Below are 22733 nucleotides of genomic sequence, written 5' to 3' on the forward strand. Positions count from 1 at the left end.
GTGGGTGAAAGTACACAATATGTGCTCGGACATGAGTCGAGTTGCCAATCGGGCACTAATGCTGATGGTACTTTTCTTGTAGCTCTCCCTATTTTACAATCTTATAAAGCATATTTTGTTCTCCAGAATGAAAAGTCAAAGAGGCGTTGGCCAGCCGAGCTAGTCCTGCGGTCTGGCACTCCTCTGTGCTTCTTTCCACCTTCCTCTCCCTCTATGAAAACCAATCAGGACTCAGTCTCCTACGTGAACATCACATGATAGTCTCACGCTTGCCCCGTTGGCATTTTTTAATATCATTAAAGTACAGAGCAGAGTGGAGAGCAAGAGCCCCTATAAAAAAAAAATGGCCCAGTTATTTAAATACACCGCTAACGTTCTCACGCTTTACGCTGCGTAAAGCAAAAATCCTTCAGTATGGATTAGCCGATGGCGTTCAGAAAATTCATCTCACTGCTAAAAGGAGCTCATTCCAACAACATATTGGAAAGGAGCAGAATCAAGGTAATACACAGGTGATCCACTTTTCAACAAGGTCTTGAAAGTTAACCGATTACCACGCCTCTTTTTTAAACATTGGAGAGCACCAAGGTTAAAACTCATACCAGGAGTGGGGTTCGAACCCACGCGGATACTTATCCATTGGATCTTAAGTCCAACGCCTTAACCACTCGGCCATCCCGGTGTTTAAAACAAGCAAGAGTGCATACAATTGTGGGTGAAAGTACACAATATGTGCTCGGACATGAGTCGAGTTGCCAATCAGGCACTAATGATGATGGTACTTTTCTTGTAGCTCTCCCTATTTTACAATCTTATAAAGCATATTTTGTTCTCCAGAATGAAAAGTCAAAGAGGCGTTGGCCAGCCGAGCTAGTCCTGCGGTCTGGCACTCCTCTGTGCTTCTTTCCACCTTCCTCTCCCTCTATGAAAACCAATCAGGACTCAGTCTTCTACGTGAACTTCACATGATAGTCTCACGCTTGCCCCGTTGGCATTTTTTAATATCATTAAAGTACAGAGCAGAGTGGAGAGCAAGAGCCCCTATAAAAAAAAATGGCCCAGTTATTTAAATACACCGCTAACGTCCTCACGCAAAAAACCTTCAGTATGGATTAGCCGATGGCGTTCAGAAAATTCATCTCACTGCTAAAAGGAGCTCATTCCAACAACATATTGGAAAGGAGAAGAATCAAGGTAATACACAGGTGATCCACTTTTCAACAAGGTCTTGAAAGTTAACCGATTACCACGCCTCTTTTTTAAACATTGGAGAGCACCAAGGTTAAAACTCATACCAGGAGTGGGGTTCGAACCCACGCGGATACTTATCCATTGGATCTTAAGTCCAACGCCTTAACCACTCGGCCATCCTGGTGTTTAAAACAAGCTAAAGTGCATACAATTGTCGGTGAAAGTACACAATATGTGCTCGGACATGAGTCGAGTTGCCAATCGGGCACTAATGCTGATGGTACTTTTCTTGTAGCTCTCCCTATTTTACAATCTTATAAAGCATATTTTGTTCTCCAGAATGAAAAGTCAAAGAGGCGTTGGCCAGCCGAGCTAGTCCTGCGGTCTGGCACTCCTCTGTGCTTCTTTCCACCTTCCTCTCCCTCTATGAAAACCAATCAGGACTCAGTCTCCTACGTGAACTTCACATGATAGTCTCACGCTTGCCCCGTTGGCATTTTTTAATATCATTAAAGTACAGAGCAGAGTGGAGAGCAAGAGCCCCTATAAAAAAAAATGGCCCAGTTATTTAAATACACCGCTAACGTCCTCACGCTTTACGCTGCGTAAAGCAAAAAACTTCAGTATGGATTAGCCGATGGCGTTCAGAAAATTCATCTCACTGCTAAAAGGAGCTCATTCCAACAACATATTGGAAAGGAGAAGAATCAAGGTAATACACAGGTGATCCACTTTTCAACAAGGTCTTGAAAGTTAACCGATTACCACGCCTCTTTTTTAAACATTGGAGAGCACCAAGGTTAAAACTCTTACCAGGAGTGGGGTTCGAACCCACGCGGATACTTATCCATTGGATCTTAAGTCCAACGCCTTAACCACTCGGCCATCCTGGTGTTTAAAACAAGCCAGAGTGCATACAATTGTGGGTGAAAGTACACAATATGTGCTCGGACATGAGTCGAGTTGCCAATCGGGCACTAATGCTGATAGTACTTTTCTTGTAGCTCTCCCTATTTTACAATCTTATAAAGCATATTTTGTTCTCCAGAATGAAAAGTCAAAGAGGCGTTGGCCAGCCGAGCTAGTCCTACGGTCTGGCACTCCTCTGTGCTTCTTTCCACCTTCCTCTCCCTCTATGAAATTCAATCAGGACTCAGTCTCCTACGTGAACATCACATGATAGTCTCACGCTTGCCCCGTTGGCATTTTTTAATATCATTAAAGTACAGAGCAGAGTGGAGAGCAAGAGCCCCTATAAAAAAAAATGGCCCAGTTATTTAAATACACCGCTAACGTTCTCACGCTTTACGCTGCGTAAAGCAAAAATCCTTCAGTATGGATTAGCCGATGGCGTTCAGAAAATTCATCTCACTGCTAAAAGGAGCTCATTCCAACAACATATTGGAAAGGAGCAGAATCAAGGTAATACACAGGTGATCCACTTTTCAACAAGGTCTTGAAAGTTAACCGATTACCACGCCTCTTTTTTAAACATTGGAGAGCACCAAGGTTAAAACTCATACCAGGAGTGGGGTTCGAACCCACGCGGATACTTATCCATTGGATCTTAAGTCCAACGCCTTAACCACTCGGCCATCCCGGTGTTTAAAACAAGCAAGAGTGCATACAATTGTGGGTGAAAGTACACAATATGTGCTCGGACATGAGTCGAGTTGCCAATCGGGCACTAATGCTGATGGTACTTTTCTTGTAGCTCTCCCTATTTTACAATCTTATAAAGCATATTTTGTTCTCCAGAATGAAAAGTCAAAGAGGCGTTGGCCAGCCGAGCTAGTCCTGCGGTCTGGCACTCCTCTGTGCTTCTTTCCACCTTCCTCTCCCTCTATGAAAACCAATCAGGACTCAGTCTCCTACGTGAACATCACATGATAGTCTCACGCTTGCCCCGTTGGCATTTTTTAATATCATTAAAGTACAGAGCAGAGTGGAGAGCAAGAGCCCCTATAAAAAAAAAATGGCCCAGTTATTTAAATACACCGCTAACGTTCTCACGCTTTACGCTGCGTAAAGCAAAAATCCTTCAGTATGGATTAGCCGATGGCGTTCAGAAAATTCATCTCACTGCTAAAAGGAGCTCATTCCAACAACATATTGGAAAGGAGCAGAATCAAGGTAATACACAGGTGATCCACTTTTCAACAAGGTCTTGAAAGTTAACCGATTACCACGCCTCTTTTTTAAACATTGGAGAGCACCAAGGTTAAAACTCATACCAGGAGTGGGGTTCGAACCCACGCGGATACTTATCCATTGGATCTTAAGTCCAACGCCTTAACCACTCGGCCATCCCGGTGTTTAAAACAAGCAAGAGTGCATACAATTGTGGGTGAAAGTACACAATATGTGCTCGGACATGAGTCGAGTTGCCAATCGGGCACTAATGCTGATGGTACTTTTCTTGTAGCTCTCCCTATTTTACAATCTTATAAAGCATATTTTGTTCTCCAGAATGAAAAGTCAAAGAGGCGTTGGCCAGCCGAGCTAGTCCTGCGGTCTGGCACTCCTCTGTGCTTCTTTCCACCTTCCTCTTCCTCTATGAAAACCAATCAGGACTCAGTCTTCTACGTGAACTTCACATGATAGTCTCACGCTTGCCCCGTTGGCATTTTTTAATATCATTAAAGTACAGAGCAGAGTGGAGAGCAAGAGCCCCTATAAAAAAAAATGGCCCAGTTATTTAAATACACCGCTAACGTTCTCACGCTTTACGCTGCGTAAAGCAAAAATCCTTCAGTATGGATTAGCCGATGGCGTTCAGAAAATTCATCTCACTGCTAAAAGGAGCTCATTCCAACAACATATTGGAAAGGAGCAGAATCAAGGTAATACACAGGTGATCCACTTTTCAACAAGGTCTTGAAAGTTAACCGATTACCACGCCTCTTTTTTAAACATTGGAGAGCACCAAGGTTAAAACTCATACCAGGAGTGGGGTTCGAACCCACGCGGATACTTATCCATTGGATCTTAAGTCCAACGCCTTAACCACTCGGCCATCCTGGTGTTTAAAACAAGCTAAAGTGCATACAATTGTCGGTGAAAGTACACAATATGTGCTCGGACATGAGTCGAGTTGCCAATCGGGCACTAATGCTGATGGTACTTTTCTTGTAGCTCTCCCTATTTTACAATCTTATAAAGCATATTTTGTTCTCCAGAATGAAAAGTCAAAGAGGCGTTGGCCAGCCGAGCTAGTCCTGCGGTCTGGCACTCCTCTGTGCTTCTTTCCACCTTCCTCTCCCTCTATGAAAACCAATCAGGACTCAGTCTCCTACGTGAACTTCACATGATAGTCTCACGCTTGCCCCGTTGGCATTTTTTAATATCATTAAAGTACAGAGCAGAGTGGAGAGCAAGAGCCCCTATAAAAAAAAATGGCCCAGTTATTTAAATACACCGCTAACGTCCTCACGCTTTACGCTGCGTAAAGCAAAAAAACTTCAGTATGGATTAGCCGATGGCGTTCAGAAAATTCATCTCACTGCTAAAAGGAGCTCATTCCAACAACATATTGGAAAGGAGAAGAATCAAGGTAATACACAGGTGATCCACTTTTCAACAAGGTCTTGAAAGTTAACCGATTACCACGCCTCTTTTTTAAACATTGGAGAGCACCAAGGTTAAAACTCTTACCAGGAGTGGGGTTCGAACCCACGCGGATACTTATCCATTGGATCTTAATTCCAACGCCTTAACCACTCGGCCATCCTGGTGTTTAAAACAAGCCAGAGTGCATACAATTGTGGGTGAAAGTACACAATATGTGCTCGGACATGAGTCGAGTTGCCAATCGGGCACTAATGCTGATAGTACTTTTCTTGTAGCTCTCCCTATTTTACAATCTTATAAAGCATATTTTGTTCTCCAGAATGAAAAGTCAAAGAGGCGTTGGCCAGCCGAGCTAGTCCTACGGTCTGGCACTCCTCTGTGCTTCTTTCCACCTTCCTCTCCCTCTATGAAATTCAATCAGGACTCAGTCTCCTACGTGAACATCACATGATAGTCTCACGCTTGCCCCGTTGGCATTTTTTAATATCATTAAAGTACAGAGCAGAGTGGAGAGCAAGAGCCCCTATAAAAAAAAAATGGCCCAGTTATTTAAATACACCGCTAACGTTCTCACGCTTTACGCTGCGTAAAGCAAAAATCCTTCAGTATGGATTAGCCGATGGCGTTCAGAAAATTCATCTCACTGCTAAAAGGAGCTCATTCCAACAACATATTGGAAAGGAGCAGAATCAAGGTAATACACAGGTGATCCACTTTTCAACAAGGTCTTGAAAGTTAACCGATTACCACGCCTCTTTTTTAAACATTGGAGAGCACCAAGGTTAAAACTCATACCAGGAGTGGGGTTCGAACCCACGCGGATACTTATCCATTGGATCTTAAGTCCAACGCCTTAACCACTCGGCCATCCCGGTGTTTAAAACAAGCAAGAGTGCATACAATTGTGGGTGAAAGTACACAATATGTGCTCGGACATGAGTCGAGTTGCCAATCGGGCACTAATGCTGATGGTACTTTTCTTGTAGCTCTCCCTATTTTACAATCTTATAAAGCATATTTTGTTCTCCAGAATGAAAAGTCAAAGAGGCGTTGGCCAGCCGAGCTAGTCCTGCGGTCTGGCACTCCTCTGTGCTTCTTTCCACCTTCCTCTCCCTCTATGAAAACCAATCAGGACTCAGTCTTCTACGTGAACTTCACATGATAGTCTCACGCTTGCCCCGTTGGCATTTTTTAATATCATTAAAGTACAGAGCAGAGTGGAGAGCAAGAGCCCCTATAAAAAAAAATGGCCCAGTTATTTAAATACACCGCTAACGTTCTCACGCTTTACGCTGCGTAAAGCAAAAATCCTTCAGTATGGATTAGCCGATGGCGTTCAGAAAATTCATCTCACTGCTAAAAGGAGCTCATTCCAACAACATATTGGAAAGGAGCAGAATCAAGGTAATACACAGGTGATCCACTTTTCAACAAGGTCTTGAAAGTTAACCGATTACCACGCCTCTTTTTTAAACATTGGAGAGCACCAAGGTTAAAACTCATACCAGGAGTGGGGTTCGAACCCACGCGGATACTTATCCATTGGATCTTAAGTCCAACGCCTTAACCACTCGGCCATCCTGGTGTTTAAAACAAGCCAGAGTGCATACAATTGTGGGTGAAAGTACACAATATGTGCTCGGACATGAGTCGAGTTGCCAATCGGGCACTAATGCTGATGGTACTTTTCTTGTAGCTCTCCCTATTTTACAATCTTATAAAGCATATTTTGTTCTCCAGAATGAAAAGTCAAAGAGGCGTTGGCCAGCCGAGCTAGACCTACGGTCTGGCACTCCTCTGTGCTTCTTTCCACCTTCCTCTCCCTCTATGAAATTCAATCAGGACTCAGTCTCCTACGTGAACTTCACATGATAGTCTCACGCTTGCCCCGTTGGCATTTTTTAATATCATTAAAGTACAGAGCAGAGTGGAGAGCAAGAGCCCCTATAAAAAAAAAATGGCCCAGTTATTTAAATACACCGCTAACGTTCTCACGCTTTACGCTGCGTAAAGCAAAAATCCTTCAGTATGGATTAGCCGATGGCGTTCAGAAAATTCATCTCACTGCTAAAAAGAGCTCATTCCAACAACATATTGGAAAGGAGCAGAATCAAGGTAATACACAGGTGATCCACTTTTCAACAAGGTCTTGAAAGTTAACCGATTACCACGCCTCTTTTTTAAACATTGGAGAGCACCAAGGTTAAAACTCATACCAGGAGTGGGGTTCGAACCCACGCGGATACTTATCCATTGGATCTTAAGTACAACGCCTTAACCACTCGGCCATCCTGGTGTTTAAAACAAGCCAGAGTGCATACAATTGTGGGTGAAAGTACACAATATGTGCTCGGACATGAGTCGAGTTGCCAATCGGGCACTAATGCTGATGGTACTTTTCTTGTAGCTCTCCCTATTTTACAATCTTATAAAGCATATTTTGTTCTCCAGAATGAAAAGTCAAAGAGGCGTTGGCCAGCCGAGCTAGTCCTGCGGTCTGGCACTCCTCTGTGCTTCTTTCCACCTTCCTCTCCCTCTATGAAAACCAATCAGGACTCAGTCTTCTACGTGAACTTCACATGATAGTCTCACGCTTGCCCCGTTGGCATTTTTTAATATCATTAAAGTACAGAGCAGAGTGGAGAGCAAGAGCCCCTATAAAAAAAAATGGCCCAGTTATTTAAATACACCGCTAACGTCCTCACGCTTTACGCTGCGTAAAGCAAAAAACCTTCAGTATGGATTAGCCGATGGCGTTCAGAAAATTCATCTCACTGCTAAAAGGAGCTCATTCCAACAACATATTGGAAAGGAGCAGAATCAAGGTAATACACAGGTGATCCACTTTTCAACAAGGTCTTGAAAGTTAACCGATTACCACGCCTCTTTTTTAAACATTGGAGAGCACCAAGGTTAAAACTCATACCAGGAGTGGGGTTCGAACCCACGCGGATACTTATCCATTGGATCTTAAGTCCAACGCCTTAACCACTCGGCCATCCCGGTGTTTAAAACAAGCAAGAGTGCATACAATTGTGGGTGAAAGTACACAATATGTGCTCGGACATGAGTCGAGTTGCCAATCGGGCACTAATGATGATGGTACTTTTCTTGTAGCTCTCCCTATTTTACAATCTTATAAAGCATATTTTGTTCTCCAGAATGAAAAGTCAAAGAGGCGTTGGCCAGCCGAGCTAGTCCTGCGGTCTGGCACTCCTCTGTGCTTCTTTCCACCTTCCTCTCCCTCTATGAAAACCAATCAGGACTCAGTCTTCTACGTGAACTTCACATGATAGTCTCACGCTTGCCCCGTTGGCATTTTTTAATATCATTAAAGTACAGAGCAGAGTGGAGAGCAAGAGCCCCTATAAAAAAAAATGGCCCAGTTATTTAAATACACCGCTAACGTCCTCACGCAAAAAACCTTCAGTATGGATTAGCCGATGGCGTTCAGAAAATTCATCTCACTGCTAAAAGGAGCTCATTCCAACAACATATTGGAAAGGAGAAGAATCAAGGTAATACACAGGTGATCCACTTTTCAACAAGGTCTTGAAAGTTAACCGATTACCACGCCTCTTTTTTAAACATTGGAGAGCACCAAGGTTAAAACTCATACCAGGAGTGGGGTTCGAACCCACGCGGATACTTATCCATTGGATCTTAAGTCCAACGCCTTAACCACTCGGCCATCCTGGTGTTTAAAACAAGCTAAAGTGCATACAATTGTCGGTGAAAGTACACAATATGTGCTCGGACATGAGTCGAGTTGCCAATCGGGCACTAATGCTGATGGTACTTTTCTTGTAGCTCTCCCTATTTTACAATCTTATAAAGCATATTTTGTTCTCCAGAATGAAAAGTCAAAGAGGCGTTGGCCAGCCGAGCTAGTCCTGCGGTCTGGCACTCCTCTGTGCTTCTTTCCACCTTCCTCTCCCTCTATGAAAACCAATCAGGACTCAGTCTCCTACGTGAACATCACATGATAGTCTCACGCTTGCCCCGTTGGCATTTTTTAATATCATTAAAGTACAGAGCAGAGTGGAGAGCAAGAGCCCCTATAAAAAAAAAATGGCCCAGTTATTTAAATACACCGCTAACGTTCTCACGCTTTACGCTGCGTAAAGCAAAAATCCTTCAGTATGGATTAGCCGATGGCGTTCAGAAAATTCATCTCACTGCTAAAAGGAGCTCATTCCAACAACATATTGGAAAGGAGCAGAATCAAGGTAATACACAGGTGATCCACTTTTCAACAAGGTCTTGAAAGTTAACCGATTACCACGCCTCTTTTTTAAATATTGGAGAGCACCAAGTTTAAAACTCATACCAGGAGTGGGGTTCGAACCCACGCGGATACTTATCCATTGGATCTTAAGTCCAACGCCTTAACCACTCGGCCATCCCGGTGTTTAAAACAAGCAAGAGTGCATACAATTGTGGGTGAAAGTACACAATATGTGCTCGGACATGAGTCGAGTTGCCAATCGGGCACTAATGCTGATGGTACTTTTCTTGTAGCTCTCCCTATTTTACAATCTTATAAAGCATATTTTGTTCTCCAGAATGAAAAGTCAAAGAGGCGTTGGCCAGCCGAGCTAGTCCTGCGGTCTGGCACTCCTCTGTGCTTCTTTCCACCTTCCTCTCCCTCTATGAAAACCAATCAGGACTCAGTCTTCTACGTGAACTTCACATGATAGTCTCACGCTTGCCCCGTTGGCATTTTTTAATATCATTAAAGTACAGAGCAGAGTGGAGAGCAAGAGCCCCTATAAAAAAAAATGGCCCAGTTATTTAAATACACCGCTAACGTTCTCACGCTTTACGCTGCGTAAAGCAAAAATCCTTCAGTATGGATTAGCCGATGGCGTTCAGAAAATTCATCTCACTGCTAAAAGGAGCTCATTCCAACAACATATTGGAAAGGAGCAGAATCAAGGTAATACACAGGTGATCCACTTTTCAACAAGGTCTTGAAAGTTAACCGATTACCACGCCTCTTTTTTAAACATTGGAGAGCACCAAGGTTAAAACTCATACCAGGAGTGGGGTTCGAACCCACGCGGATACTTATCCATTGGATCTTAAGTCCAACGCCTTAACCACTCGGCCATTCTGGTGTTTAAAACAAGCCAGAGTGCATACAATTGTGGGTGAAAGTACACAATATGTGCTCGGACATGAGTCGAGTTGCCAATCGGGCACTAATGCTGATGGTACTTTTCTTGTAGCTCTCCCTATTTTACAATCTTATAAAGCATATTTTGTTCTCCAGAATGAAAAGTCAAAGAGGCGTTGGCCAGCCGAGCTAGACCTACGGTCTGGCACTCCTCTGTGCTTCTTTCCACCTTCCTCTCCCTCTATGAAATTCAATCAGGACTCAGTCTCCTACGTGAACTTCACATGATAGTCTCACGCTTGCCCCGTTGGCATTTTTTAATATCATTAAAGTACAGAGCAGAGTGGAGAGCAAGAGCCCCTATAAAAAAAAAATGGCCCAGTTATTTAAATACACCGCTAACGTTCTCACGCTTTACGCTGCGTAAAGCAAAAATCCTTCAGTATGGATTAGCCGATGGCGTTCAGAAAATTCATCTCACTGCTAAAAGGAGCTCATTCCAACAACATATTGGAAAGGAGCAGAATCAAGGTAATACACAGGTGATCCACTTTTCAACAAGGTCTTGAAAGTTAACCGATTACCACGCCTCTTTTTTAAACATTGGAGAGCACCAAGGTTAAAAGTCATACCAGGAGTGGGGTTCGAACCCACGCGGATACTTATCCATTGGATCTTAAGTCCAACGCCTTAACCACTCGGCCATCCTGGTGTTTAAAACAAGCCAGAGTGCATACAATTGTGGGTGAAAGTACACAATATGTGCTCGGACATGAGTCGAGTTGCCAATCGGGCACTAATGCTGATGGTACTTTTCTTGTAGCTCTCCCTATTTTACAATCTTATAAAGCATATTTTGTTCTCCAGAATGAAAAGTCAAAGAGGCGTTGGCCAGCCGAGCTAGTCCTACGGTCTGGCACTCCTCTGTGCTTCTTTCCACCTTCCTCTCCCTCTATGAAATTCAATCAGGACTCAGTCTCCTACGTGAACTTCACATGATAGTCTCACGCTTGCCCCGTTGGCATTTTTTAATATCATTAAAGTACAGAGCAGAGTGGAGAGCAAGAGCCCCTATAAAAAAAAATGGCCCAGTTATTTAAATACACCGCTAACGTTCTCACGCTTTACGCTGCGTAAAGCAAAAATCCTTCAGTATGGATTAGCCGATGGCGTTCAGAAAATTCATCTCACTGCTAAAAGGAGCTCATTTCAACAACATATTGGAAAGGAGCAGAATCAAGGTAATACACAGGTGATCCACTTTTCAACAAGGTCTTGAAAGTTAACCGATTACCACGCCTCTTTTTTAAACATTGGAGAGCACCAAGTTTAAAACTCATACCAGGAGTGGGGTCCGAACCCACGCGGATACTTATCCATTGGATCTTAAGTCCAACGCCTTAACCACTCGGCCATCCCGGTGTTTAAAACAAGCAAGAGTGCATACAATTGTGGGTGAAAGTACACAATATGTGCTCGGACATGAGTCGAGTTGCCAATCAGGCACTAATGATGATGGTACTTTTCTTGTAGCTCTCCCTATTTTACAATCTTATAAAGCATATTTTGTTCTCCAGAATGAAAAGTCAAAGAGGCGTTGGCCAGCCGAGCTAGTCCTGCGGTCTGGCACTCCTCTGTGCTTCTTTCCACCTTCCTCTCCCTCTATGAAAACCAATCAGGACTCAGTCTTCTACGTGAACTTCACATGATAGTCTCACGCTTGCCCCGTTGGCATTTTTTAATATCATTAAAGTACAGAGCAGAGTGGAGAGCAAGAGCCCCTATAAAAAAAAATGGCCCAGTTATTTAAATACACCGCTAACGTCCTCACGCTTTACGCTGCGTAAAGCAAAAAAACTTCAGTATGGATTAGCCGATGGCGTTCAGAAAATTCATCTCACTGCTAAAAGGAGCTCATTCCAACAACATATTGGAAAGGAGAAGAATCAAGGTAATACACAGGTGATCCACTTTTCAACAAGGTCTTGAAAGTTAACCGATTACCACGCCTCTTTTTTAAACATTGGAGAGCACCAAGGTTAAAACTCATACCAGGAGTGGGGTTCGAACCCACGCGGATACTTATCCATTGGATCTTAAGTCCAACGCCTTAACCACTCGGCCATCCTGGTGTTTAAAACAAGCTAAAGTGCATACAATTGTCGGTGAAAGTACACAATATGTGCTCGGACATGAGTCGAGTTGCCAATCGGGCACTAATGCTGATGGTACTTTTCTTGTAGCTCTCCCTATTTTACAATCTTATAAAGCATATTTTGTTCTCCAGAATGAAAAGTCAAAGAGGCGTTGGCCAGCCGAGCTAGTCCTACGGTCTGGCACTCCTCTGTGCTTCTTTCCACCTTCCTCTCCCTCTATGAAATTCAATCAGGACTCAGTCTCCTACGTGAACTTCACATGATAGTCTCACGCTTGCCCCGTTGGCATTTTTTAATATCATTAAGGTACAGAGCAGAGTGGAGAGCAAGAGCCCCTATAAAAAAAAATGGCCCAGTTATTTAAATACACCGCTAACGTCCTCACGCTTTACGCTGCGTAAAGCAAAAAAACTTCAGTATGGATTAGCCGATGGCGTTCAGAAAATTCATCTCACTGCTAAAAGGAGCTCATTCCAACAACATATTGGAAAGGAAAAGAATCAAGGTAATACACAGGTGATCCACTTTTCAACAAGGTCTTGAAAGTTAACCAATTACCACGCCTCTTTTTTAAACATTGGAGAGCACCAAGGTTAAAACTCATACCAGGAGTGGGGTTCGAACCCACGCGGATACTTATCCATTGGATCTTAAGTCCAACGCCTTAACCACTCGGCCATCCTGGTGTTTAAAACAAGCCAGAGTGCATACAATTGTGGGTGAAAGTACACAATATGTGCTCGGACATGAGTCGAGTTGCCAATCGGGCACTAATGCTGATGGTACTTTTCTTGTAGCTCTCCCTATTTTACAATCTTATAAAGCATATTTTGTTCTCCAGAATGAAAAGTCAAAGAGGCGTTGGCCAGCCGAGCTAGTCCTACGGTCTGGCACTCCTCTGTGCTTCTTTCCACCTTCCTCTCCCTCTATGAAATTCAATCAGGACTCAGTCTCCTACGTGAACTTCACATGATAGTCTCACGCTTGCCCCGTTGGCATTTTTTAATATCATTAAAGTACAGAGCAGAGTGGAGAGCAAGAGCCCCTATAAAAAATAAATGGCCCAGTTATTTAAATACACCGCTAACGTTCTCACGCTTTACGCTGCGTAAAGCAAAAATCCTTCAGTATGGATTAGCCGATGGCGTTCAGAAAATTCATCTCACTGCTAAAAGGAGCTCATTCCAACAACATATTGGAAAGGAGCAGAATCAAGGTAATACACAGGTGATCCACTTTTCAACAAGGTCTTGAAAGTTAACCGATTACCACGCCTCTTTTTTAAACATTGGAGAGCACCAAGGTTAAAACTCATACCAGGAGTGGGGTTCGAACCCACGCGGATACTTATCCATTGGATCTTAAGTCCAACGCCTTAACCACTCGGCCATCCTGGTGTTTAAAACAAGCCAGAGTGCATACAATTGTGGGTGAAAGTACACAATATGTGCTCGGCCATGAGTCGAGTTGCCAATCGGGCACTAATGCTGATGGTACTTTTCTTGTAGCTCTCCCTATTTTACAATCTTATAAAGCATATTTTGTTCTCCAGAATGAAAAGTCAAAGAGGCGTTGGCCAGCCGAGCTAGTCCTACGGTCTGGCACTCCTCTGTGCTTCTTTCCACCTTCCTCTCCCTCTATGAAATTCAATCAGGACTCAGTCTCCTACGTGAACTTCACATGATAGTCTCACGCTTGCCCCGTTGGCATTTTTTAATATCATTAAAGTACAGAGCAGAGTGGAGAGCAAGAGCCCCTATAAAAAAAAATGGCCCAGTTATTTAAATACACCGCTAACGTCCTCACGCTTTACGCTGCGTAAAGCAAAAAAACTTCAGTATGGATTAGCCGATGGCGTTCAGAAAATTCATCTCACTGCTAAAAGGAGCTCATTCCAACAACATATTGGAAAGGAGAAGAATCAAGGTAATACACAGGTGATCCACTTTTCAACAAGGTCTTGAAAGTTAACCGATTACCACGCCTCTTTTTTAAACATTGGAGAGCACCAAGGTTAAAACTCTTACCAGGAGTGGGGTTCGAACCCACGCGGATACTTATCCATTGGATCTTAAGTCCAACGCCTTAACCACTCGGCCATCCTGGTGTTTAAAAAAGCTAAAGTGCATACAATTGTCGGTGAAAGTACACAATATGTGCTCGGACATGAGTCGAGTTGCCAATCGGGCACTAATGCTGATGGTACTTTTCTTGTAGCTCTCCCTATTTTACAATCTTCTAAAGCATATTTTGTTCTCCAGAATGAAAAGTCAAAGAGGCGTTGGCCAGCCGAGCTAGTCCTGCGGTCTGGCACTCCTCTGTGCTTCTTTCCACCTTCCTCTCCCTCTATGAAAACCCAACAGGACTCAGTCTCCTACGCGAACTTCACATCATAGTCTCACGCTTGCCCCGTTGGCATTTTTTAATATCATTAAAGTACAGAGCAGAGTGGAGAGCAAGAGCCCCTATAAAAAAAAATGGCCCAGTTATTTAAATACACCGCTAACGTCCTCACGCTTTACGCTGCGTAAAGCAAAAAACCTTCAGTATGGATTAGCCGATGGCGTTCAGAAAATTCATCTCACTGCTAAAAGGAGCTCATTCCAACAACATATTGGAAAGGAGCAGAATCAAGGTAATACACAGGTGATCCACTTTTCAACAAGGTCTTGAAAGTTAACCGATTACCACGCCTCTTTTTTAAACATTGGAGAGCACCAAGGTTAAAACTCATACCAGGAGTGGGGTTCGAACCCACGCGGATACTTATCCATTGGATCTTAAGTCCAACGCCTTAACCACTCGGCCATCCTGGTGTTTAAAACAAGCCAGAGTGCATACAATTGTGGGTGAAAGTACACAATATGTGCTCGGACATGAGTCGAGTTGCCAATCGGGCACTAATGCTGATAGTACTTTTCTTGTAGCTCTCCCTATTTTACAATCTTATAAAGCATATTTTGTTCTCCAGAATGAAAAGTCAAAGAGGCGTTGGCCAGCCGAGCTAGTCCTACGGTCTGGCACTCCTCTGTGCTTCTTTCCACCTTCCTCTCCCTCTATGAAATTCAATCAGGACTCAGTCTCCTACGTGAACTTCACATGATAGTCTCACGCTTGCCCCGTTGGCATTTTTTAATATCATTAAAGTACAGAGCAGAGTGGAGAGCAAGAGCCCCTATAAAAAAAAAATGGCCCAGTTATTTAAATACACCGCTAACGTTCTCACGCTTTACGTGAGGGAGAGGAAGGTGGAAAGAAGCACAGAGGAGTGCCAGACCGCAGGACTAGCTCGGCTGGCCAACGCCTCTTTGACTTTTCATTCTGGAGAACAAAATATGCTTTATAAGATTGTAAAATAGGGAGAGCTACAAGAAAAGTACCATCAGCATTAGTGCCCGATTGGCAACTCGACTCATGTCCGAGCACATATTGTGTACTTTCACCCACAATTGTATGCACTCTTGCTTGTTTTAAACACCGGGATGGCCGAGTGGTTAAGGCGTTGGACTTAAGATCCAATGGATAAGTATCCGCGTGGGTTCGAACCCCACTCCTGGTATGAGTTTTAACCTTGGTGCTCTCCAATGTTTAAAAAAGAGGCGTGGTAATCGGTTAACTTTCAAGACCTTGTTGAAAAGTGGATCACCTGTGTATTACCTTGATTCTTCTCCTTTCCAATATGTTGTTGGAATGAGCTCCTTTTAGCAGTGAGATGAATTTTCTGAACGCCATCGGCTAATCCATACTGAAGGTTTTTTGCTTTACGCAGCGTAAAGCAAAAATCCTTCAGTATGGATTAGCCGATGGCGTTCAGAAAATTCATCTCACTGCTAAAAGGAGCTCATTCCAACAACATATTGGAAAGGAGAAGAATCAAGGTAATACACAGGTGATCCACTTTTCAACAAGGTCTTGAAAGTTAACCGATTACCACGCCTCTTTTTTAAACATTGGAGAGCACCAAGGTTAAAACTCATACCAGGAGTGGGGTTCGAACCCACGCGGATACTTATCCATTGGATCTTAAGTCCAACGCCTTAACCACTCGGCCATCCTGGTGTTTAAAACAAGCCAGAGTGCATACAATTGTGGGTGAAAGTACACAATATGTGCTCGGACATGAGTCGAGTTGCCAATCGGGCACTAATGCTGATGGTACTTTTCTTGTAGCTCTCCCTATTTTACAATCTTATAAAGCATCTTTTGTTCTCCAGAATGAAAAGTCAAAGAGGCGTTGGCCAGCCGAGCTAGTCCTGCGGTCTGGCACTCCTCTGTGCTTCTTTCCACCTTCCTCTCCCTCTATGAAAACCAATCAGGACTCAGTCTCCTACGTGAACTTCACATGATAGTCTCACGCTTGCCCCGTTGGCATTTTTTAATATCATTAAAGTACAGAGCAGAGTGGAGAGCAAGAGCCCCTATAAAAAAAAATGGCCCAGTTATTTAAATACACCGCTAACGTCCTCACGCTTTACGCTGCGTAAAGCAAAAAACCTTCAGTATGGATTAGCCGATGGCGTTCAGAAAATTCATCTCACTGCTAAAAGGAGCTCATTCCAACAACATATTGGAAAGGAGAAGAATCAAGGTAATACACAGGTGATCCACTTTTCAACAAGGTCTTGAAAGTTAACCGATTACCACGCCTCTTTTTTAAACATTGGAGAGCACCAAGGTTAAAACTCATACCAGGAGTGGGGTTCGAACCCACGCGGATACTTATCCATTGGATCTTAAGTCCAACGCCTTAACCACTCGGCCATCCTGGTGTTAAAAAAAAAACTAAAGTGCATACAATTGTAGGTGAAAGTACACAATATGTGCTCGGCCATGAGTCGAGTTGCCAATCGGGCACTAATGCTGATGGTACTTTTCTTGTAGCTCTCCCTATTTTACAATCTTATAAAGCATATTTTGTTCTCCAGAATGAAAAGTCAAAGAGGCGTTGGCCAGCCGAGCTAGTCCTGCGGTCTGGCACTCCTCTGTGCTTCTTTCCACCTTCCTCTCCCTCTATGAAAACCAATCAGGACTCAGTCTCCTACGTGAACTTCACATGATAGTCTCACGCTTGCCCCGTTGGCATTTTTTAATATCATTAAAGTACAGAGCAGAGTGGAGACCAAGAGCCCCTATAAAAAAAAAATGGGCCAGTTATTTAAATACACCGCTAACGTCCTCACGCTTTATGCTGCGTAAAGCAAAAAACCTTCAGTATGGATTAGCCGATGGCGTTCAGAAAATTCATCTCACTGCTAAAAGGAGCTCATTCCAACAACATATTGGAAAGGAGAAGAATCAAGGTAATACACAGGTGATCCACTTTTCAACAAGGTCTTGAAAGTTAACCGATTACCACGCCTCTTTTTTAAACATTGGAGAGCACCAAGGTTAAAACTCATACCAGGAGTGGGGTTCGAACCCACGCGGATACTTATCCATTGGATCTTAAGTCCAACGCCTTAACCACTCAGCCATCCTGGTGTTAAAAAAAAACTAAAGTGCATACAATTGTAGGTGAAAGTACACAATATGTGCTCGGCCATGAGTCGAGTTGCCAATCGGGCACTAATGCTGATGGTACTTTTCTTGTAGCTCTCCCTATTTTACAATCTTATAAAGCATATTTTGTTCTCCAGAATAAAAAGTCAAAGAGGCGTTGGCCAGCCGAGCTAGTCCTGCGGTCTGGCACTCCTCTGTGCTTCTTTCCACCTTCCTCTCCCTCTATGAAAACCAATCAGGACTCAGTCTCCTACGCGAACTCCACATCATAGTCTCACGCTTGCCCCGTTGGCATTTTTTAATATCATTAAAGTACAGAGCAGAGTGGAGACCAAGAGCCCCTATAAAAAAAAAATGGCCCAGTTATTTAAATACACCGCTAACGTCCTCACGCTTTACGCTGCGTAAAGCAAAAAACCTTCAGTATGGATTAGCTGATGGCGTTCAGAAAATTCATCTCACTGCTAAAAGGAGCTCATTCCAACAACATATTGGAAAGGAGCAGAATCAAGGTAATACACAGGTGATCCACTTTTCAACAAGGTCTTAAAAGTTAACCGATTACCACGCCTCTTTTTTAAACATTGGAGAGCACCACGGTTAAAACTCATACCAGGAGTGGGGTTTGAACCCACGCGGATACTTATCCATTGGATATAGTCTCACGCTTGCCCCGTTGGCATTTTTTAATATCATTAAAGTACAGAGCAGAGTGGAGAGCAAGAGCCCCTATAAAAAAAAATTGGCCCAGTTATTTAAATACACCGCTAACGTCCTCACGCTTTACGCTGCGTAAAGCAAAAAACCTTCAGTATGGATTAGCCGATGGCGTTCAGAAAATTCATCTCACTGCTAAAAGGAGCTCATTCCAACAACATATTGGAAAGGAGCAGAATCAAGGTAATACACAGGTGATCCACTTTTCAACAAGGTCTTGAAAGTTAACCGATTACCACGCCTCTTTTTTAAACATTGGAGAGCACCAAGGTTAAAACTCATACCAGGAGTGGGGTTCAAACCCACGCGGATACTTATCCATTGGATCTTAAGTCCAACGCCTTAACCACTCGGCCATCCTGGTGTTTAAAAAAAGCTAAAGTGCATACAATTGTAGGTGAAAGTACACAATATGTGCTCGGACATGAGTCGAGTTGCCAATCGGGCACTAATGCTGATGGTACTTTTCTTGTAGCTCTCCCTATTTTACAATCTTATAAAGCATATTTTGTTCTCCAGAATGAAAAGTCAAAGAGGCGTTGGCCAGCCGAGCTAGTCCTGCAGTCTGGCACTCCTCTGTGCTTCTTTCCACCTTCCTCTCCCTCTATGAAAACCAATCAGGACTCATTCTCCTACGCGAACTCCACATCATAGTCTCACGCTTGCCCCGTTGGCATTTTTTAATATCATTAAAGTACAGAGCAGAGTGGAGACCAAGAGCCCCTATAAAAATAAAATGGCCCAGTGACTTAAATACACCGCTAACGTCCTCACGCTTTTCGCTGCGTAAAGCAAAAAACCTTCAGTATGGATTAGCCGATGGCGTTCAGAAAATTCATCTCACTGCTAAAAGGAGCTCATTCCAACAACATATTGGAAAGGAGCTGTTAAGGTTAAATTTAGATGTTGACCCCTCTCTATGGAGAAAAAGTCAAAAACCCAGGTACAGGATGGTTTTTAAATATATCTAGAGTTGTAACCTGCAGTATTACCAATTCGTCACTTATAAATCACGGACACAGATAAGACATTGTATCATGATTATAAGCCTGGATAAAATGGCCCAAGTTTTATTATGGTAATCACATTTTATAGTCAGATAAAATATAGGGTGTTAACAAATGCTAATAAGGCATAGATGAGGCAGTGCTAGTGATTTAGATATTCAGTCATGCGCAATGGCATCTATATTAGTATTCATTATTATTATTATTCAAAAAGGTTAGAAAGGTTAGAAAAATACATTCTCTGCAAAGATACTTTCACATTATTCCCACTGTAACAGACAGTCAACTTTCCTCTGAGAACGGCCTTGAACGCTGATAAAGATGTCTCTGAGTGAAATAGTTCTTGAGACAAAACATTCTTTCTAGTGTCCATATCAGAAGTTTTCCAAGGTAAGAAATGTCCCAACTATACGTTAACCCTATCAGGGACTCTCTAATGTGCTGATGCTTCTAATTCAAAGGCCTGTATATATATGTGTAGTCATATAGGTACGGTGCAGGTAGGTAAAATCGCATCATCTGGCCTTATCAGAGCAGAATCAAGGTAATACACAGGTGATCCACTTTTCACCAAGGTCTTGAAAGTTAACCAATTACCATGCCTCTTTTTTAAACATTGGAAAGCACCAAGGTTAAAACTCATACCAGGAGTGGGGTTCGAATCCACGCTGATACATATCCATTGGATCTTAAAGCGTAACTGTCATTTCAGGGTCATTTTTCTGAAAACATTAAATATCAACAGTACAAGCGATTTTAAGAAACTGTAATAGGTTTTATGTACTAAAAGAGTTTGCTTCTGTACTGAAAAAGCAATCTCCCAGCCTCCCCCCTCACATCAAATGAAGCAGGTTTCTGTCTCCATTATGTGGCTATGGAGAGGGGAGGGGCTGAGAGGAGTGACTGAGCACAGAGCAGCCCTGCAAAGCACAACACCCTGCAATCTTCTCTCAGTAGGTTCATAGATAAGCACTGACCTTTCTGACAACAGAATCCTGCGGTTTAGGTGCCCCGACAGTCTACAAACAGCTGACCTTCATGTCACCTCTTTCTGCTCCCTTATCTCCCCCAGCCCCTCCCCCCACCATAAGGATAGAATGGAGAGAGCAGAGCCCGTCTTCACTGGCTTATCTGTAATGAAGACGTTTTTGCCTGATAATGCACAGATAAGAAGTCAGGGGGGGGAGGCTGGGAAATTGCTTTTTGAGTACAGAAGGAGGCTTTTTTGGCTGATGAAACCTATTAAAGAGTCTCTTAAAATGGCTTATACTACTGATTTCTGGAATAAAAAAAAATATGACAGTTACGCTCCAACTCCTTAACCACTCGGCCATCCTGGTGTTTAAAAAAAGCCAAAGTGCATACAATTGTAGGTGAAAGTACACAATATGTGCTCGGACATGAGTCGAGTTGCCAATCGGGCACTAATGCTGATGGTACTTTTCTTGTAGCTCTCCCTATTTTACAATCTTATAAAGCATCTTTTGTTCTCCAGAATGAAAAGTCAAAGAGGCGTTGGCCAGCCGAGCTAATCCTGCGGTCTGGCACTCCTCTGTGCTTCTTTCCACCTTCCTCTCCCTCTATGAAAACTAATCAGGACTCAGTCTCCTACGCGAACTCCACATCATAGTCTCACGCTTGCCCCATTGGCATTTTTTAATATCATTAAAGTACAGAGCAGAGTGGAGAGCAAGAGCCCCTATAAAAATAAAATGGCCCAGTGATTTAAATACACCGCTAACGTCCTCACACTTTTCGCTGCGTAAAGCAAAAAACCTTCAGTATGGATTAGCCGACGGCGTTCAGAAAATTTATCTCACTGCTAAAAGGAGCTCATTCCAACAACATATTGGAAAGGAGCAGAATCAAGGTAATACACAGGTGATCCACTTTTCACCAAGGTCTTGAAAGTTAACCAATTACCACGCCTCTTTTTTAAACATTGGAGAGCACCAAGGTTAAAACTCATACCAGGATCGGGGTTTGAACCCACGCGGATACATATTCATTGGATCTTAAGTCCAACACTTTAACCACTCGGCCATCCTGGTGTTTAAAAAAAGCCAAAGTGCATACAATTGTAGGTGAAAGTACACAATATGAGTCGAGTTGCCAATCGGGCACTTATGCTGATGGTACTTTTCTTTTAGCTCTTCCTATTTTACAATCTTATAAAGCATCTTTTGTTCTCCAGAATGAAAAGTCAAAGAGGCATTGGCCATCTTCCTCTCCCTCCATGAAAACCAATCAGGACTCAGTCTCCTACGCGAACTCAACATTAGACTCTCACGCTTGCCCCGTTGGCATTTTTTGTTATAGTGCTTGAAAAGCACTATATTGTAATCCGTATTCTTCTTCTTCTTCCGTTTCTTCCAGCCATTTTTCTGTGCGCAATACAGCCCGAACCGCTTTGCGCACAGACTCCGTTCAAACTGCATTTTGAAGCCCTCGGCGGTATAAGGTGTGCTATCTATTTTTCGTTTTGATCGGATTTGTCGTTTTTAAGAAATTTACGTTTAAACACCCCGAATTTCCCATAGAAAATAATGGCCCATTGAAAATAGTGGCCACACTCTAACCGCTAAATGCCAATCACAGCACATATGTAAATAGCTGAAATATAGCAGCCAATAGGAACTCTAAGGTCTTGTCAGGCAATGTATCACACCATCCACAGTCACATGTCCACTATTGGCCAATAGAAGATGTAATATATGGAAGGTCCTTAACGATTTTGTCTCACTGACATGAGTAAGATTGTCATGGTAACCGAGCAATGATCTTTACCATTATAAGTAGCAGAGTTCAGTCAGTAAAGTAGCAGAGCTGAGGCAGCCATGTAGCAGGGACGGTACACAAGTCACTCTTAAAGGAACGGTACCCAAGCCGCTCTTAAAGGGACGGTACCCAAGCCGCTCTTAAAGGGACGGTACCCAAGTCGCTCTTAAAGGGACGGTACCCAAGCCGCTCTTAAAGAGACCCAAGTCGCTCTAAATGTTTCCCTTTAAGAGCGACCCGAGTCCCTTTAAGAGCGACCTGGGTCCCTTTAGGAGCAAAATATATCCCTTTAAGAGCAAAATATGTCCCTTTAAGAGCAACCTGGGTCCCTTTAAGAGCGACCTGGGTCCCTTTAAGAGCGAAATGGGTCCCTTTAAGAGCGAAATGGGTCCCTTTTAGAGCAACCTGGGTCCCTTTAAGAGCGAAATATGTCCCTTTAAGAGTGAAATGGGTCCTTTTAAGAGCGACCTGGGTTCCTTTAAGAGCGAAATGGGTCCCTTTAAGAGTGAAATTGGTCCCTTTAACCCCTTAGGGACCAAGCCTGTTTGGGCCTTAATGACCAGGCTCATTTTTCAAAATCTGACCTGTCTCACTTTATGCGCTTATAGCTCAGTGATGCTTTAACGTATGCTAGCGATTCTGAGATTGTTTTTTCGTAACATATGGTACTTTATGTTAGTGGCAAAATTTGGTCAC

General features: G+C 43.2%; 27 non-coding genes across 27 annotated transcripts; 1 reads left to right on the top strand and 26 right to left on the bottom strand.

The window, feature by feature from the left end:
• Positions 1-599: 599 nt before the first annotated feature.
• TRNAL-UAA (transfer RNA leucine (anticodon UAA)) lies at positions 600-682 on the bottom strand. Its single transcript has one exon. It is a non-coding gene; the product is annotated as a tRNA-Leu (tRNA).
• A 610-nt stretch (positions 683-1292) lies between these two features.
• On the bottom strand, positions 1293-1375 carry TRNAL-UAA (transfer RNA leucine (anticodon UAA)). Its single transcript has one exon. It is a non-coding gene; the product is annotated as a tRNA-Leu (tRNA).
• A 626-nt stretch (positions 1376-2001) lies between these two features.
• On the bottom strand, positions 2002-2084 carry TRNAL-UAA (transfer RNA leucine (anticodon UAA)). The gene has a single exon. It is a non-coding gene; the product is annotated as a tRNA-Leu (tRNA).
• Positions 2085-2711: 627 nt separating this feature from the next.
• TRNAL-UAA (transfer RNA leucine (anticodon UAA)) lies at positions 2712-2794 on the bottom strand. Its single transcript has one exon. It is a non-coding gene; the product is annotated as a tRNA-Leu (tRNA).
• Positions 2795-3422: 628 nt separating this feature from the next.
• On the bottom strand, positions 3423-3505 carry TRNAL-UAA (transfer RNA leucine (anticodon UAA)). The gene has a single exon. It is a non-coding gene; the product is annotated as a tRNA-Leu (tRNA).
• Positions 3506-4132: 627 nt separating this feature from the next.
• TRNAL-UAA (transfer RNA leucine (anticodon UAA)) lies at positions 4133-4215 on the bottom strand. Its single transcript has one exon. It is a non-coding gene; the product is annotated as a tRNA-Leu (tRNA).
• Positions 4216-4842: 627 nt separating this feature from the next.
• On the bottom strand, positions 4843-4925 carry TRNAL-UAA (transfer RNA leucine (anticodon UAA)). The gene has a single exon. It is a non-coding gene; the product is annotated as a tRNA-Leu (tRNA).
• Positions 4926-5553: 628 nt separating this feature from the next.
• TRNAL-UAA (transfer RNA leucine (anticodon UAA)) lies at positions 5554-5636 on the bottom strand. The gene has a single exon. It is a non-coding gene; the product is annotated as a tRNA-Leu (tRNA).
• A 627-nt stretch (positions 5637-6263) lies between these two features.
• On the bottom strand, positions 6264-6346 carry TRNAL-UAA (transfer RNA leucine (anticodon UAA)). Its single transcript has one exon. It is a non-coding gene; the product is annotated as a tRNA-Leu (tRNA).
• A 628-nt stretch (positions 6347-6974) lies between these two features.
• Positions 6975-7057, bottom strand: TRNAL-UAA (transfer RNA leucine (anticodon UAA)). Its single transcript has one exon. It is a non-coding gene; the product is annotated as a tRNA-Leu (tRNA).
• Positions 7058-7684: 627 nt separating this feature from the next.
• TRNAL-UAA (transfer RNA leucine (anticodon UAA)) lies at positions 7685-7767 on the bottom strand. Its single transcript has one exon. It is a non-coding gene; the product is annotated as a tRNA-Leu (tRNA).
• A 610-nt stretch (positions 7768-8377) lies between these two features.
• TRNAL-UAA (transfer RNA leucine (anticodon UAA)) lies at positions 8378-8460 on the bottom strand. The gene has a single exon. It is a non-coding gene; the product is annotated as a tRNA-Leu (tRNA).
• Positions 8461-9088: 628 nt separating this feature from the next.
• TRNAL-UAA (transfer RNA leucine (anticodon UAA)) lies at positions 9089-9171 on the bottom strand. Its single transcript has one exon. It is a non-coding gene; the product is annotated as a tRNA-Leu (tRNA).
• Positions 9172-9798: 627 nt separating this feature from the next.
• Positions 9799-9881, bottom strand: TRNAL-UAA (transfer RNA leucine (anticodon UAA)). Its single transcript has one exon. It is a non-coding gene; the product is annotated as a tRNA-Leu (tRNA).
• A 628-nt stretch (positions 9882-10509) lies between these two features.
• TRNAL-UAA (transfer RNA leucine (anticodon UAA)) lies at positions 10510-10592 on the bottom strand. Its single transcript has one exon. It is a non-coding gene; the product is annotated as a tRNA-Leu (tRNA).
• Positions 10593-11219: 627 nt separating this feature from the next.
• Positions 11220-11302, bottom strand: TRNAL-UAA (transfer RNA leucine (anticodon UAA)). Its single transcript has one exon. It is a non-coding gene; the product is annotated as a tRNA-Leu (tRNA).
• Positions 11303-11929: 627 nt separating this feature from the next.
• Positions 11930-12012, bottom strand: TRNAL-UAA (transfer RNA leucine (anticodon UAA)). The gene has a single exon. It is a non-coding gene; the product is annotated as a tRNA-Leu (tRNA).
• A 627-nt stretch (positions 12013-12639) lies between these two features.
• TRNAL-UAA (transfer RNA leucine (anticodon UAA)) lies at positions 12640-12722 on the bottom strand. The gene has a single exon. It is a non-coding gene; the product is annotated as a tRNA-Leu (tRNA).
• A 628-nt stretch (positions 12723-13350) lies between these two features.
• TRNAL-UAA (transfer RNA leucine (anticodon UAA)) lies at positions 13351-13433 on the bottom strand. The gene has a single exon. It is a non-coding gene; the product is annotated as a tRNA-Leu (tRNA).
• A 627-nt stretch (positions 13434-14060) lies between these two features.
• Positions 14061-14143, bottom strand: TRNAL-UAA (transfer RNA leucine (anticodon UAA)). The gene has a single exon. It is a non-coding gene; the product is annotated as a tRNA-Leu (tRNA).
• Positions 14144-14769: 626 nt separating this feature from the next.
• TRNAL-UAA (transfer RNA leucine (anticodon UAA)) lies at positions 14770-14852 on the bottom strand. Its single transcript has one exon. It is a non-coding gene; the product is annotated as a tRNA-Leu (tRNA).
• A 660-nt stretch (positions 14853-15512) lies between these two features.
• Positions 15513-15595, top strand: TRNAL-UAA (transfer RNA leucine (anticodon UAA)). Its single transcript has one exon. It is a non-coding gene; the product is annotated as a tRNA-Leu (tRNA).
• Positions 15596-16012: 417 nt separating this feature from the next.
• On the bottom strand, positions 16013-16095 carry TRNAL-UAA (transfer RNA leucine (anticodon UAA)). The gene has a single exon. It is a non-coding gene; the product is annotated as a tRNA-Leu (tRNA).
• Positions 16096-16722: 627 nt separating this feature from the next.
• TRNAL-UAA (transfer RNA leucine (anticodon UAA)) lies at positions 16723-16805 on the bottom strand. Its single transcript has one exon. It is a non-coding gene; the product is annotated as a tRNA-Leu (tRNA).
• A 629-nt stretch (positions 16806-17434) lies between these two features.
• TRNAL-UAA (transfer RNA leucine (anticodon UAA)) lies at positions 17435-17517 on the bottom strand. Its single transcript has one exon. It is a non-coding gene; the product is annotated as a tRNA-Leu (tRNA).
• A 1016-nt stretch (positions 17518-18533) lies between these two features.
• On the bottom strand, positions 18534-18616 carry TRNAL-UAA (transfer RNA leucine (anticodon UAA)). The gene has a single exon. It is a non-coding gene; the product is annotated as a tRNA-Leu (tRNA).
• Positions 18617-21227: 2611 nt separating this feature from the next.
• Positions 21228-21310, bottom strand: TRNAL-UAA (transfer RNA leucine (anticodon UAA)). The gene has a single exon. It is a non-coding gene; the product is annotated as a tRNA-Leu (tRNA).
• Between the last annotated feature and the right edge of the window lie 1423 nt (positions 21311-22733).

Source organism: Dendropsophus ebraccatus, chromosome 10, assembly GCF_027789765.1.
Source record: "Dendropsophus ebraccatus isolate aDenEbr1 chromosome 10, aDenEbr1.pat, whole genome shotgun sequence".
NCBI lineage: Eukaryota > Metazoa > Chordata > Amphibia > Anura > Hylidae > Dendropsophus > Dendropsophus ebraccatus.